The following is a 16341-nucleotide window of genomic DNA, read 5'->3' on the forward strand; positions in this document are numbered from 1 at the left end:
GTCAAGGCAAATCGATTCCAGATAATGGATTGACGCAGAGCTTGTGAACACATTCCGATACACTGGGTGGCGCTATTCACCTCTACGTTGGTTTGGATACTCAATAAAACAAAACTTTATTAGCAACCGCTAAAGACTCGGTCCTCTTTCCCAAATGTTGATACATGCGGTGCAAGACAAATTTTCCTTTAGCATTTCCTTTAGCATCTACTCGGCGCGCCACGGCTCGTCTCGGTTTAGTTGTTTTTCCATTACATTGAGTACCACCTCATCGTGGGTTGAGTCGTCATAGCACGGTGGCCCGAAAGTCCCTTACCGTCATTTTTGTGCGACACAAACGCAATGCAACAATGTACATGGAGGCGATAGTACACCTGCTGCTCGGTCTGTGGCTTTCTGTCAGATTCAGAGTAACAGAAGAGTCGGAGAAAGCTGAGAGCGGCGAGTCGAAACACTCAGGAGACACACAGGAGAGTTTGGGAGGCGATACAGCAGTATCAAGCTGAAGACAAGAGGATATGAACGAGACGACATATAAGGGTAAGCTAATGCTAGTTCGCTAGCTATCGTGTATCAGTCCTGTGAACGACCCTGTAATGGCTGCAGTTTGTCGCTATTAGGTATTAAAATATGTATGCTGTGTATGTGTTTCAGATGCTCTCTGATGAGACTTCATGGGATTTACCTGAAGCAGCAGCACATGAGCCTGCAGTGGCACAAGGTGTAGAGGAGGAGGGCAGAGATGTACAGGATGCACTGATGCACTACGTGTCATGCAAAAGTTAAAAGTTGTTCTTCTTGTTATACTTCTGTTTTTCTGTCCCCGGACCGCTATTGTTTTCTTTAATGCAATTCTGACAATAAACTTTTGTAGATGTGTCTATGCTATTGTTTGTTTGTGAAGGTTAGCAAGATTAAATAAAAAATTAAACGCCAAAACATTAAAACAGCTGTTTTAAGAAAATTCCAGTTTGATAAATCAGTATTGCTTTGGTGTAATTCAGTCACCAGAATTATGAACCATAAAGGAGTTTGTGTTAAAACATGTTAAATCCCATTAAACACAAATACATTATTAGGGAATATAGAATTGTTTGGTTCAGACTGTTGACTCTTTTCCTACCAGTGTCTTAACAGACAAAATGAAAAGTTATGATGCAATCACATAAGTCACAAAATAGTTTATTAGTCAGCAGCAAAATCAAAACTATTTACAATGTGCAAAGTACAAACTGTGGTGGGCCTCTCCTACAGTGGAGGGCTAAAAGTAAAACTATATACAACTACAGGTGCTGGTCATATAATTAGAATATCATGAAAAAAGTTGTTCATTATTTCAGTAATTCCATTCAAAAAGTGAAACTTGTATATTATACTCATTCATTACACAGAGACTGATATATTTCAAATGTTTATTTCTCTTAACTTTGATGATTATACCTGAATACTAACAAAAATCTCAAATTTGGTATCTCTGAAAATTAGAATATTGTAGAAAGGTTCAATATTGAAGACACCTCTAATCAGCTAATTAACTCAAAACACCTGCAAAGGCCTTTAAATGGTCTCTCAGCCTAGTTCTGTAGGCTACACAATCATGGGGAAGACTACTGACCTGACAGTTGTCCAAAAGACAAGCTTTTTCGTGATATTCTAATTATATGACCAGCACTTGTAAATCTCAAGTCTATGGGAGGTGGACTCGCTCACACTCGCCGGCTGCCCACTGCCTACCCAGCTACCCCAGCTGCCCCAGCACACCCAGGAATGACTGGTTGAAGGCAGTATTCTGGGCCATCTCCTCCCGCTGCAAGGCCGCTTCATTCTCTCTTGCCTCGCTGAGGAGCAACCAGATGTTCTCATCATGCTGGGCATGACTCCACTCCTCCTCAGCCTGCATCTCCACAAGTACGCTAGGAAGGTCCAATTTTCTGTGGCCCCCTTTCCTCTTGCCTAGACCAAAGACAGAAAAGTGATCAGAGTCAGCTTTAATGGCCAAGTAAGTACACAATATACACAGAATTTGGTTTCGGCTGTTGGTGTCATCCTAGGAATATGGAAGAGAATAATAAAAAATAAACAATAGAAAGAGGAACAGGGAGGAAAAAGAAATAGTAGTAAAATAGAACACAATATAAACAGAAATGTACAGCTAGACTGGAATGTATGAACACATTAGCAAAATGGTAATTGCTATAAACACAGTAGTGGCGATTTTTGTGTACAGGGCACTGTAGTCCAAATGTCCAGGGTGAGTGGGGTCTCTGATGATGTTTTCTGCAGTCCGTACTATGGGCTGTAGTCTGTTTCTGTCCTGCTGTGTGGTTGATCCAGAGGTGCACAGGACAGATTGTATGACTGCAGTGTAGAACTGGATCAACAGCTCATGTGGCAGGCCATGTCTCCTCAGCTGTCGTAGGAAATACATCCTCTGCTGAGCCTTTTTCAGGAGGTCCTGAGAGATTGTAGTCCCCAGGAGCTGGAAGGACTCCACAGCTATGATGTGATGTGTTTAGCCACCCGTCCATCCATTTTCAATCATGATCATGTCTTTGATACTTTAATAAACTTCTGGCACTCTTCGCTTTAACCAAAGCACAAGCAGTAACTGCTCCACCACAAACAAAAACGACGTGGTGTGAACTTCATTTCATCCTGTGCACATTTTGGAGTTGCTAAGAAGAGCTGTGTTTTCTCATTTTTATGTATATTTTCATTCAGTTTCACAGCTACCTAGTGACTATAAGAAGAATGGTTGCAATACTACACCGCACCAGAACGTAAATTAATTAGAGTGACTTACTTGTTAAATCAATGGAAAATAAATGCAGCTGCATGTGTTCTGTTTATGTGTCACTGTAGCTACATGTAGCTTTCATCAGGCGTTCCTGAGCTGGCTGCTGCACAGTTTGCATTTACACCTGCCTCAATTCTTGGTCATTGGTCTCGTTGTTCTGATCATGCTTGCAGGCATTTACACCTGTAGTAATAATAATACGAAAATCAACCATGCTCTCTGTTTACCGTGTCTTACCGGTGATAAGACGTTGCTGTGACGTGCTGGTGTCGGTGTCCGAGCTAGTGCTGGAGAGGAGACAGGGCAGCCGGGGGCTCCGCGACGGAGGTGGAGTAGGCTTCGCATGTGGAAAGGGATTCTTGAACAGAAATAAACACCCACTCTAAGTACAAGAAAAACACGGCATGCTGACTGAAGTATTAGCTTCTGAGAGCTAAACGTTAGAAACAGCAGCACGAAATACAAGCAGAGCACGGAGTTAGCGCCGATGGCTAACTAGCTATCTTATTGTCTGCTACAGGAGACAACGACGTTACTTTCTAAAAATACTTGTTTGCTTAAAAGAAGGTTGCCACCAATGGAATAAATGATGTATAAGTTTCTTGAAGTCACAAAACACTCACCGTCCTCGAACGTCTCCAACAATGCAGCGGCTGAGTCTCCCTCCTGTTGCTCGCCGGTGCGGTGCCAGTAAATAGCTTCCATTAAACCTCTTCCAACACCTCCTGGTTGACCCACGCCGGCCGTTGTGGTCCTGGGTGGACCGATAGTCACTTTTGAGCTTTTTCAGCTTCTCCCTACACTGCTTCTGTCCTCTTTATATACAGTCTACTGTATATGTGAGCGGCCATCCGCTCAGAGACCTCCTGATAAACTTTCTCCGTCCAGCTCTCTCTGTATTCTTTGGTCCGCCACCAAAGACAAAGTCTCGACCTCTTCATTCACCCACGGTACAAGTCTGGCTGTCACATTAAAATTATGAAGAACAGAGTTTCGTGAAGAGCAATGCACACCGTCGCTGTTTACAGTCATTTTTTAATGCAGGATTTTGTTTTCGTGCTGAAGTTGCTCTGTGTCGTCACTCCCTGTCCAATCAGTGGCCTGCACTATGTAAACGCCACATTATCGGCTCATCTCAGCTCGCTGGGAACCTCAGCCGAGAAGGTGCTGAAAATTAGTCCGTATGGAAACGCTCGCAAACAAAGATGAGACGAGCCGTACCGTGCCGAGTAGATGCTTGTGGAATCGCGGCTAAACAAAGACGAGCGGAGCCGTGCCGCGCCGAGTAGGTCCTAAAGGAAAAGCGCTCGACACTCCGAGCATCGCTGCAATTTGACAGGCTGGTAATCCACAAAGAACGTGATGTTCCAGAACTTCCCTCGGTATGCCAAACGCCCTGGTCCCTGTGTGTGCTCCTGTTGCACCCTGGTACCAGAAAACCGGCGGAGTACTTCCTCTAAATTTGCAGTCACTCTACGGTCAACATCTTGGTCGGAAAGTGCGGAAATAACTTCAACAACGTCAATAAATTCCTCTGCTTTACACGCTACATGCTCGCGGTAAGCAGGTCCTGCTTCCACATACTCTGCAAGGTCTAAAATATCTCTCACCAACTCTCTAGAAAGTTCACAGCGACTCTCCCTCTACACAGCCACCATGTTTAGAAAGACTTCTACTTCCGGTTTCAAGGCAGACAAAAGCAGTGGATTAGACTAGATTCACGTTAGTCCCGCCCACGGACTTTGACGGGCGAGGTTGACAGATAAAATTAATTCATGATCCACTGCAACACAAGGACCATGAAATAATTAATTAAATCGTGAAATAATGAAATATGTTTTTTACTTAAAATAATTGTTATTTTAATAAATTAATGACATATTTAATAACACATTTATGTATTTAATTCCAATTTTAATTAATTAATGACATATTTAATTCCAATTTTAACTAATTAATGACATATTTAATTATTTAATGATATATTTATTTAATAACACATTTAAGTATTTAATTCCAATTTTAATTAATTAATGACATATTTAATTCCAATTTTAATTAATTAATGAAATATTTAATTCCAATTTTAATTAATTAATGACATATTTAATTAATTATTTAATGATGTATTTATTTATTTAATTTTGGCACTTTTAGTCCTCCATATTCTTGAAGCCACCAAGAACAGCTCACTGACCCTTCCTTTAAAAGCTCCTGACTCCATAAAAGGTGCTGCTTTAAGTGAACAACAGATTTCACTTCAGATTTCAGTTTTTTTCCCTATTGTGCTGGATATTGTTATGGTCTAACGCTACAGGGCGAATCTGATTGTTTGTCCAGTCCTAAAAAGAGCAGCATTATGCCTGTGACACATATCAGTCACTTGAATGCCAACGTTGACCTACATTTGAAGGCGTGGGTCAAAGGAGGGCACGCTGGCCTGAGCATCGGGTAAATATCTAGTCGAATGAGCTTTAATGTAGCACCCAGTGACACGACATGCGTCAGACTGTGGCGCACAGATACAGCTAAGAGGAACGCTGGATTTTTGTGGTACTTTGGCAAAGTTTTCAAGCTGAAACAATTGTGTGTTCTGCTGTGTTTGTGACTGTGTAACGCAGACCACTGCCTTCTGGATGAGAATGAAATGCATGAAAACCTTCACACATGCACACACGTGTTTCCTGGAGGCTCTCTGGCACTACTTTTTCTTCCTCATCTTGCTCTTCTTCTCTGGTATTCACTCATAAATACTTGCAGATACTTTCAGAGTGGACTATGCTCAGTTCTAAACCAATGAATCTATTTGCTAATTGGATTCTTATGCATGTTGGACAGGGGGGACAGCAGACGACGGGAGAAGATGGACTGACTCCCCAAGGGGGAGGGGAAGGATGTAGAAAATTCAGTGTGACTCTAAACCTTATTATCTATGCCTTGATGACTCCTCTGGTGCAGGAATCAATACAGCCTGACTGGCTCCAGGGGCACAGGGCCCACTACAGGAAGAGGATATCTCCAAACTATCCATTATGAATGAGAGGAGGAGTGTCGGGGTGGAAAAAAGAGGAGGAGAAAGACAGAATGGAAGGCAGAGCCAGAGGAGGACGATAAGAGGGTTGAGAGGAAGGAGAGATGAGAAAATGAGGAAGTAAAGGGTGTGAGGATGAGTTGATCCGGAGTGAATGAGTGGAGGAGGAAGAAGGGCAGTGAAGCCTTGCAGCTGTTTGTTTTTTTTGTGTTCTGCCTCAACTGCCTCAGTGGGGACAGTTGCTGCTGTTCTTCCAGTGTGGTTGTGATGTTTATTTCCAGCTGTGGGAATGGACGCAGCCCTCACAGCTATCAAAATTAAATTGTCTTCCTCCATCCCTCCCTCCCACAGTGTGCTGTCACCCCTGCAACTTGCAAGCAACATATTTTGTAACACTTGTTCTTCTCCTCCTCGCAGCAGCATCCTTCCCCTGGTATATACTGTGTTCTTACCTTCTTACTTATTCTTTCTTGTTGTAATTTTGTCCACCCCACTCTGGCTGCCATGCTTTCTGGCCATACCCTGTAAAACACATATACAACCCCCAACCTCTTCCCCCCCTCTAACTCTCGCTCTCATCATGCTTTCTATTCTTCCTCCTCCTCCACTGTGATGTGAGGTCACAGCTGGGGAGCCCGGTGATTTGCCAGAGCTATGTTTATGTGAGGATACATTTGTGCATGCATGTGATGGAGGCGGCTTCTGTGCCACTGAGCGTCTGTGATAGAAGGGGGCAGGATGCCATGACAGCGGTTGCTAACCAGCAGTAGCAGACTGTTTATCCTGAGGCATGCTGTAGCGGAGAGATATACAGCTGGCTCCACTGCTGCCAACTCATTGGGACTATAGCTACAGGCGTGTTGGGGGTGCGTCTCTGTGCACCTCAGGGTGGTGTGCTCGGGAACAGAGGTGGGTGGCAGACTGGGCTCACTGCTTGGTTTGTGTATGTGCTGTGTGGAGGAGCCACAGCAGAGTGGAGAGTTAGGAAGTTTGCTTGCTTCTCTTGGGCTATTGTAAGCATGTATACATGTCTGTATGTGTGTGTGTTTTTTCTGGCACTGCTCAACTCTGCTGGCTCTGGGATTCTGTCCTCTGCAGAGGGAATACCTCATTATCAGCCTCTCAGAATGGAGCAAGCTACCTAACACTGCAGTGCTGCACACTGAGAGGATGGACCCACTGAAGCATTATATGTGTATGCCTGGATGTGTATGTGGTGACTCTACTTTTTGTGTAGGTTGTTAGAAGGAAAGGTGTTGTGTGTATCACAGTATCCATCTCTGTTGTATCTCAACGTCTGTGTGTGTTCAGGATGTAAGAGTGTCTGAATCTTGTCATGTTTACATTTTTCTTACATGAAGCATTACTTTGCACCTGTTTCAGCTACCAAGACAGCCTTTCATTAAATATTCATTGCTTATTTTCATCCCTTTTTGTGTATTACTACTGTTTCACATATTACTGCATGTACAGTGTGTGATTTATTCATATCAAGGGTCACACTGTGGCATTTGTCCTATATACCCAGTGTAGCCTGTTAGGGCAAATAGCTAGCTTCATCAACATATATGCTGTGACAATGTGTGCCCTATATGTGCATTATTCATATCTGTATGTTGTGTTTGTAGGTTGCAAGTGTTTAAACAGCGCTGGAAATGTCGCTGCTTCATAATTTTAACACCGTATGGTTGGAGTCTCTATGACCTTTATGTAATTACTTTCTATGCATATTTTTATGCCATTAGGCTAATTTAATCAACAGCAGCGGACATGTCACCTCTAAGACTTCAAGCTGACTCTCTGTTCCTTCATGTGGAAGCCAAGCCTGGTTTCTTGGTTGATTGGGTAATGGTGTGTGGATTATTTTCAAGTAAATAAGCAAACTGAATATTAAATGATCAAATTCACCAAATTACTTAAAAAAATGTACCAAAGAACTGAGTCAGAACGTAACTGAAGGTGAAATAACTTTGACTGGAATTTGCCAAATATGTGTGAGCTTTGAAGGTTCTGAAAATCATGTATTATATCAGGTTATTTCACATGAAATGTTTAGTAGTTGTGTTTGTCTCTGTGCTGTAGCCTGATGAGGGCAAGGCTCAGTTGACATACTTTCTAGCACCAATCAAAATTTAGCACCATTTCAGTCAAAATCTGACTTGTGAAGTTGTTTGCTAATTGGTTGCCAAGCTTCCGTGAATCAAATATGATGAAAATACAAACATACAATCCTGATGAAGCAAAGTGTTTGTGTCGTAGGGTGTTTCAGGATTCATGGTCTGTCCAAACAGCTTCCCAGATGGTTGAATAATATCGAAAGCCCCCCGCATGACACACCTACCCGACGTCAGATGGTGATTGTGTGTGTCAATAATTTGCTGTAATGTTCCACCCACCAGCTGTGCAGAGGTGAAAGAGGAGCAAGACATTGTGCTTTCCCTTTTCCACTCAGGCTGAATACAAAAACATCTGATTTCTAGTCAGACAGCTCAACTTCATTCAGTACTTGCCCCGAGAAAACATAACAATATACACCGACCAGGCATGACATTATGACCACCTGCCTGATATTGTGTTGGCCTCCTTTATGCTGCTAAAACTCCTCTGACCCAGTGGGGCATGGATACAGGACCTCTGGGGATGTTCTGTGTCACCGGGATGGTGGAAGTGAATTCTGTGGGTTGCAGGGTGGGACCTACCTAGATCAGGCTTATCCTAGCACATCCCACAGATGCTCAATAAGATTTGGATCTGGTGAGTGTGGAACCCAGGTGAACAGCTTAGCTCTGTCGTGCTCCCCGGGTCACTCCTGAGCAGTTTGTGCGATGTATCGGGGTGCATTGTCCTGCTGAGGGTGGCGACTGGAATCAAGGACCGCTGTTGCCATGGTGCTTGTGGGTTTGTTTGAGTTGCAATGTTTAGGTAGGTGGCACATGTCAAACATCCACATGAATGTCAGGTCTCAAGGTTTCCCAGTAGAACGTTGCATTGTACCAAGATGATCGATGTTATTCACTTCACCTGTCAGTGGTCAGAATGTTGTGGCTGATCAGTGTATATCTTTTTTCAATACTTTGACTTGAATTGTTCCGTATTTTGCCATGACTAGTCAGTGTAAAATTACTTAGAGTACTTGAAGTGTGGAAAAAAATGTGTGAGTTCATTTTTTTCTGTAAAGTTTTCTATCGAGCAGTCAGAGTAATCCAATTCTCTATCTCATTCTCCTCTTGACATACTAAAATAAAAGCTCTTGCAACAAGAGCCGACTGCCTTTCAGAAGCTTTCTTTTACCCAAACCTCTCGTCACTACTCACACAAAAGCTTTTTTGGGCAGGTTGGGCCCAAATGGTCATTTCTACAAGGTTGCAACTTGGCTAGCTCGCTGTGCCTCTATTCTCTTTGACTAAATCACAGTGCACTAATAAAAGGCTTTGGGAAGGACGTATCAGATCTGTGCAATCAGAGACAATTTACTTGGGATTAAATTCAAGCATCTGAGAGACTGTAGTCGTGCCTGACCTCTAAACAATCAGCCATAAACAGCAGCAGTAAAACCGTACGAGCATTATGCAGGATAATTTATGTATGTAGCATGCAAAGAAAGTCTGATTCGCTGACCTGTTCTTAACCTGCAGTGCGTGAGATGACACTTCACTACATATTGAGCAGGACAGAGTTGATTACACACAGATTGATTACACACCAACATCTCTACACACAGAAAGTCAAAGCCAAAGAAGCACAAGAGAGTGCTTGTGGGAATAAAATAGGTTCAATCAACTTGGCCAACAACTGGATGTTTAGAATCAAAGGAAAATCAATGTGAGAATGTGTTGACAAGATACATTGTAAACCCAGAATGTACAAAATGCGGTTCACAGCTCTTAAGAACAGTGTCACTGTTCATAGGAGCTCTGAACTGTGTCATTTAATATGCACTTTGTTTATTCCTTTCATGCATCCAGTCTCCTCATTATGCTGCTGACATGCAAAACCACATCAAATGTGATCATAGGGAAGAAATAGAAACCAGGGCATGGCAGATTTCCGACAGCCAAAATACATCACAAATATGGCTTGCACATCTCCCATCAGTGAGAAATAGCTTAGCCTAGTTGATGTTATATCCACATCTTTTATTCTTAATATTCATTTTAAGAGAGTAGAGTTTAGTGATTTACTAATTTATATGAATGATCAGTCGTCTGCCGATCATAATTTGCTGATACACACTCTAAATAGATAATTGTTGAATGGTGGGTGATTTTTAATTTCACTGCTTATGATCACAAATTAGAATAAGTGTTTGTTTGTTTTTTTACATAGAATTGCATTGTCAGTGGAAAATTCCTCATGTGCATCAAGTGTGATATTAGAATTTTGTTGTTTATGCTTCCTGTGCATTTTTACAAAAATGTGCTGTTGTTAAAGGAGACTTTTTCTACAGCTATGGTGTGAAGGTATAGGGTGGACAGGATACATGCTGAAATTTTTTATTTCCTATACTGTAAAGGGCCAATACATCCCACAATCAAATTAGTCCTAATTAGACTGATTTTCAGAGTATAAACAAACCATTTTGCTCTCAAAAAACGAACTAGTAGATATCTAAGAAGCGTATCTACCTGAAACAAACACCAACAATTAGCTGAAAATGCTGATGCTGTTTCTGTCTTTTGTGGTCACAGTGGTATCGAGAAACAGTACCAACTATGTACTGCACCTCTGATAACAGAAACACAAAAGAGGAAACGATCTCCTTTTACTCCTGCCAGTGGTGGGATTGTGCTGAGTCAGAAGTCTTGGATAAATCACGCTGGGAGAAAAAAGTCAAAGCATTGAAACCAGCCAGACACAGGCCTCATGCTCTGCCACTGCACTCTGTGCTCTGCTCCACATGCTCTATGCTTCTGAGAGATTTGCTCTTGTTTTGATTAGCCAGGGAGCTCATGGTTAATGAATAGAAGCAGTGCTTGCTAAAAGGAAGAAATTGTGATTCTTGCTTCTTTGTGCAGTTCTCTTGTCTGGCTGGTCTAAATGGACATCGTTAGTTTGGATTTGGTCTCAAGCATCATCTGCACATCTCTTGACCTGATCCATTAGCCTTAATGATTGGGAGGTTAAGTGCAGACATCTGTAGGTTCCTGACTTCATTTGATACATTCTAGTATAAATGCAATAACTTGATCTGCTTTCAACAGATAAAAAATATACTGTTATCTCCACATGCCCTCCCAATCCGTTTTATTTTCTGTAATCACTTATGTAAGTTGACTGACCTACAAAGTTAATGTTACTTAGAACCTCACATAATACTAGAACATCCTCTTTTTGGAGTATTTTGTAATTCTTCTGTCTTGTCTGTATCGTCCCCAATACCAAACACAGTTTAAGGCCTTACAGAATCAAGGTCAATTAGGATGCATTTTCTTCCAAAAGAGCGCCAGCTGGGCATAAATTGGGCATAAACTGGTATCTGGAGAGATGTTGACCTCAACATTATTATAATGGAATGTTAATGAGCTGATTGTGCTGTGTTTTGTTGTTCCATCTCAAAGGTGTTTTGTGTCTTTTCAGCCTGATCACACAATTTATCATGTTTTCAGATGTGCTGTGGTAATACAGACCTACAGTTTACTCAAAGTCAGACGAGTTTGTAATGTGGTCCTTCACAACTCCATCATTCCCAAATCATCTGGTGTCCCCCCTACCAAATCTCTGCAACACTTGCTCAGCATCTTCTTGGTTAATGCAACCCAAAGGCGCTATGTGAGAATTTGTATAATGGTGGCTGCCTCCTGTCCCCAAAACAGAGCAGATACCACTTAAACCTCATGCCACCCCAGAGGCTGAGAATAAAACTCACAGCTGGAGACAGCTGAATAATATATCATCCTCTCGCTGTTTGCCCATGAGTAATTCCACTGGAGAGGTTTGGGGTTTGGTGTCTTGCATTAAGGCACATTACTTATTTTAGCTCCTCTCTTCCTCTCCTTTTTCATTCCCCTCAAGCAAGTGGCAGAAAACCATCTCTTTAAGCTTCCGAAAAGTTATTCGTCAGTATCAAATTAATATTGTAACTATAGCTCAACCCACACTGCAAATATTATTTGTTACATGCATTAAACACACAATATAAATCAACATTTCCAATAAAGAACTCATTTAAAGAACTTTGACCAAGATATGTACTGAGCTAGACATTCAAAGTTTACAATAAACAATAGCTGTAATACAGACTTGTTTTTATTCCAATGATTTTTATTGTTCAAGTTGCACACCTATGCCTATACTATATGTAAAAATGAGGCACAGTAATATACGCTGATATATAGTCACCATCTGAATGCCTCTAAATGACAGATATTTGAGTATACTTTGAGTTATAAATTATTGTATTATTATCATGATTATAGTTATAATTTTACATCTATATATAGAGTAAACAAACCTTTGACTCCTATCAGAAATTGTCATTTATTATAGTAGAATTAATTGTTTAGTTCCTGTATGGAAAAATCAGCTGAAGAGGCATAGCGTATTGGCTAGGTAAATCATTTATCCTTTGTTTTACATTTTGATGGTAGCATGATTTCTGTTTGCTTTTGGGTGACGATAAGCAACTTTAATAACCCGAAATGTTGAGCTATTCAGCATGCTTGTTTTTGTGATGAAGGTAAAAGAAAGTAAAAGGAGACTTAATCCTACCTCCTTCAGTGTCTTTTCAAGGAGAGGAGATTAATGAACTTCAAAGATGAGTTCAATTATTGTTGCATTTCTGTCGCAAGATGTAGCGAATAGGAGAAAAGAAAGATTAGCAAAATGAACTGTAGAATGTGCTTAGCCCTGGGAGAATTATATCAACTTTTATGTGAGCAATCCATATCACAGCAGCAGTCTTTCATGTCTTATCATCAGTTTTTATGTTCATCTACAGACACTCACAAGCTTTTTTTTTTTTTTTTTGCAAAGTATGTGTTTTCTTGGTCTTTTTAGCTCCTCAGCATTGAGCATCTTTTCCAGCAGGAAATATGCTTTCTGTGCGATAGCTGTGGGGCTGATGATTATGACAGTGCTGATGGTACGTCTGGCCCGCTGCCAGGCTAATGGGGGGGATGTAGGGTGGGGTTAAAGTTTGGATGCAAGGGGAGAGGGGATAAAAATGTGTGTCTGTGCATGTGTTTTCAATTTGTATTTTTTGTGTGGGGGTGTTTCTACGTGTGAGTGTGTGTGTGAGTGGGACGGGAGGGCTTAAGAGATTAAACCGCAGACTGGCCACAGTGAGCAGAGAAGACCCTCTGTGGAGCGCTCTCCCTGCAGGGAGGCGTCTTCATTGGCGTCCCATTTGCATGGCTCCCTGTCCTGCTCAGGGAATTGGCCTTTTCTTTTCTCATCGTCCCTCCCTCCTCCTTTTGCACCTTAGAGAGAGAATGCTTCCATCCAGCAGCATTGCTTGTTTCTGAGGCAGACAATAGAGCAGAGTATTTAGGACACTTGGCAGAGTAGGCACGTTGGAGGGGATGGGGACATGGGCTGCTAAGTAGCTCATCTCGTCACATAGCCACTGGCATGATAGCTGTCCACAGCAAGGTAAGCACTGAGCAGAGTCACACCACACACATTCCATGCCCTGATTGTTTTTCTGTGTGTCGACTATAGCTCTTACAGTGTGGTGATGGTTTTTCATTAATAGATAACCTCCTCCTCTTCTTGACCATAATGCAATTAAGCGGGATATTTGTGGCTTATTTTATGATTACATTTAAACGTTCCCTTTGTCTCGTTAATCTCTGGCCTAATGTTGGATTCACACCCTCTAATCTAATAAGGGGATGAATGGGAAATGTTGTGGGAAAGAGTCGACTTAAGTTAATCTTTCCATTGTTTGCCATTTATTGTAGCAACCAAATATGGACTAAATGCAGTCTCTCCCTCTGAGACCTTTCTTTGTGCAATCTGAAGGTACTGATTGTTTTTCTCAGTGCATTTACCCACGCAACAATTGCAGCATATAAACTCCCTTCCTTATCTTTACAGCTTTGCCATCACGTATAAGCAGCACTCTGTCACTCGGTAATTACACTTATTTACTGCAGTATATGGCCATTCATGAATGGGCATCAGGACATGCAGCTTCTAAAGCATGATTTCCTCCTGCCATTTAGCCAATATCTTTATTGCACAGATGTGGCATGAAGCAATTAAGCAGAGCACTCTTTTCTTGATAGAATGCAAGTCTCTTCTGACCTTTGCCTACATTGCACTATTCATCATACATGATGTGACATACTTTCCATACTTGGAAGCACATATTTGGCTTTCTCATGACCATTATCCTGTCGATGAACGAATCACACTCTTCCAAGGCCGTTGCACTGAAAGGTCAGTGCTTTTCTGTTACAGTTGATTACATTAACATAAAAATAAGCTGCAAACTTATTATATCTTGTAGCAAAGATTGTGCTTCATGTGAGTAATGATGGTCACATCCAAGTGCCAGACAGAGAAGCTCCCTCTTATTCACAGTTACCTTTTCCTGCTTTTAGCTGTTTGAAATTCCTCTTTCACATACCAGAAATTTAAGATGATCTTATTCCTGTCCGCAGACTGATATTTTATACCACACAGTCCTATTTCTGATAAGAAATGGTGTAAAATTAACACAGGGCTTGCATATTTTCTCAGTAAAGTAAAAGAGAGGCTTAAACTAATCAGACTGAAATATTTTAATGGATTGTGAGCCACCTTGGGAGATTTTTTTTTCTTTTCCATTTTATGTCAGGTTTGTGTCTTAGGGTTGGATGTTTTGTTTTTAGGGTGAGGGAGAGGGAGTATGGAGATAAATGTCAGATTTTATTCCTCTTTATTGAACTTATTTTTTTCAAAATATTTTTTGCCCATCTCCACATTTGCATGTAAATATAGAATATGATCATTCCAATAACTTCCTTCCAATCTTGTATATAATAGTTTTTGCTGTGACCTCTCTCTTTGTTGTATTTTCTCTTTTAAAAAGTGAATAAACCATTTTCCTACATACTTGACTTAGCACTTGACAATGACAACATACTGTGGGTTAAGAGGAAGGTTGGATGAAACAAGAGGCCTACATCTGCATGGCGGTTGCAGCTAGTAAGCTGTTGGAAAAACGGACAAAGTGTAGAAGTAAATCAGCTCTTCAGAATTGAAAGTGTATGCTCACTCAACATGACAGAATTATTGGCTGTCCCTCTAAGTTCTTGGTTTGTCACTCACTGTTTAGGAACAGCATCACATGATGTCTACCTTCTTGCCTGTCACTGACCAGACAGGCAAAAGACAAAAGTTGTAATCATTTTTTATGATTCAAGTCATGTGTTTGCTGTTCTGGCTCTGCATTAATTTACAGATGCTACTTGATTTGAGGCTAATATAATTCATACAGCAGTCCAGCTCCAGTGATCATCGGTTGAATGACTGGTGTCATTGATATTCAGGTCAGCTGAGGTTGCTGAGCCAGTTTGGCCCTGGGAGGTGTTGTGTTGACTGCAGGGGTTGGGATAAATAGCTTACATTAGCATGACTGCTTCTGGTGGGTGAGAGGCAGAGAGGGAAAGGAAGAGAGAGGAGGAGGCAGGAGGAGTGAGACAGGGTGACATAGTGAACGAGCCATGACTGGATCATCTGCAGCTGGATTACATCATGAATAATACTCCACACTGAGCCTGTCTGCTCGGACTTAATGAGGTGTTTTTGCACAGGATGGACAAAAAAACAGTCCAATCTTTAAGCTGCACACGGCACGACACACACCACTACCTGAAAAAAAAACATGCAGATGTGATTTCAGACCTCACTAACAGTACCAAAAATAGTGAAAAAGATTTTTTTTTTCTGCAGGGCTGTCACACTACATGAGGGCATGTTTTTAGGTATCCGTGGTTTTCATAATCAATTTGTGTTAAATTCTTTTTCAGTGAAAAATTAGATAAATAATTTGTCATGGCACAGTTTTTAAGGAATACAATATGAGCATGGTGTCAGCTGAAAAGAAAACTGTTGTAGAAAGCTTTGCTATTTACTCTCCTAGTTTGCTGGAAGGAAAAAGTGAAAAGTGAATTTTGTCTGCAGGAGAAATCAAGCTGTTACACTCTGAAAAATAAAGTTATTTTTTCTATCAAGTGCTGAACCAGTTCCTGCTTAACAATGGGGGGTCTGTGGAGCACAAAGCGTGTACAGAGCATCTTTTTCCGCAGGTGTTGTTGTGTGTGTGTCTTGGGTTTACTGCTTTATCTACTGTATAATAGCACTGGATAGCCTATGTCTATATCCTGTACTTAACTGAATCATTCCTGTGGTCTTCTGGGAGATAAAAACATATTTACCTGTAGCCAAGGCCAGCCTTATTTTACACTCAGACACAGTATACAAAGAGTACATCTTTCAGAACGGAGGGTTGAAGAGACACACAAGCTGCCTCATTTTAGAATCAAAATCAATGATTTTGCCATAAATAATTCATAGGTTAGACTAA

General features: G+C 41.3%; 1 protein-coding gene and 1 long non-coding RNA gene across 5 annotated transcripts in view; one reads left to right on the forward strand and one right to left on the reverse strand.

Moving 5' to 3' along the window:
• The window catches only part of LOC111567050 (contactin-1a), a 75981-nt gene that overhangs the window by 15789 nt on the left and 43851 nt on the right, over positions 1-16341 (forward strand). Inside the window, exon 1 of one of the 4 annotated variants that reach the window (XM_055009193.1) lies at positions 6717-6737. The exons of 2 other annotated variants lie outside the window; for them this stretch is intronic. The gene's annotated coding sequence lies outside the window, so the exon portion shown is untranslated. Of the gene's footprint in view, positions 1-6716; positions 6738-13399; positions 13419-16341 lie in introns of those variants that run through there. One more of the 4 variants, XM_055009195.1, reaches the window with a different exon arrangement.
• LOC129348579 (uncharacterized) lies at positions 1262-4690 on the reverse strand. The gene is made up of 3 exons (XR_008601172.1): positions 3421-4690; positions 3035-3155; positions 1262-1953 (listed from the first exon to the last, which is right to left on the reverse strand). It is a non-coding gene; the product is annotated as an uncharacterized LOC129348579 (long non-coding RNA).

This window comes from Amphiprion ocellaris, chromosome 3, assembly GCF_022539595.1.
Source record: "Amphiprion ocellaris isolate individual 3 ecotype Okinawa chromosome 3, ASM2253959v1, whole genome shotgun sequence".
NCBI lineage: Eukaryota > Metazoa > Chordata > Actinopteri > Pomacentridae > Amphiprion > Amphiprion ocellaris.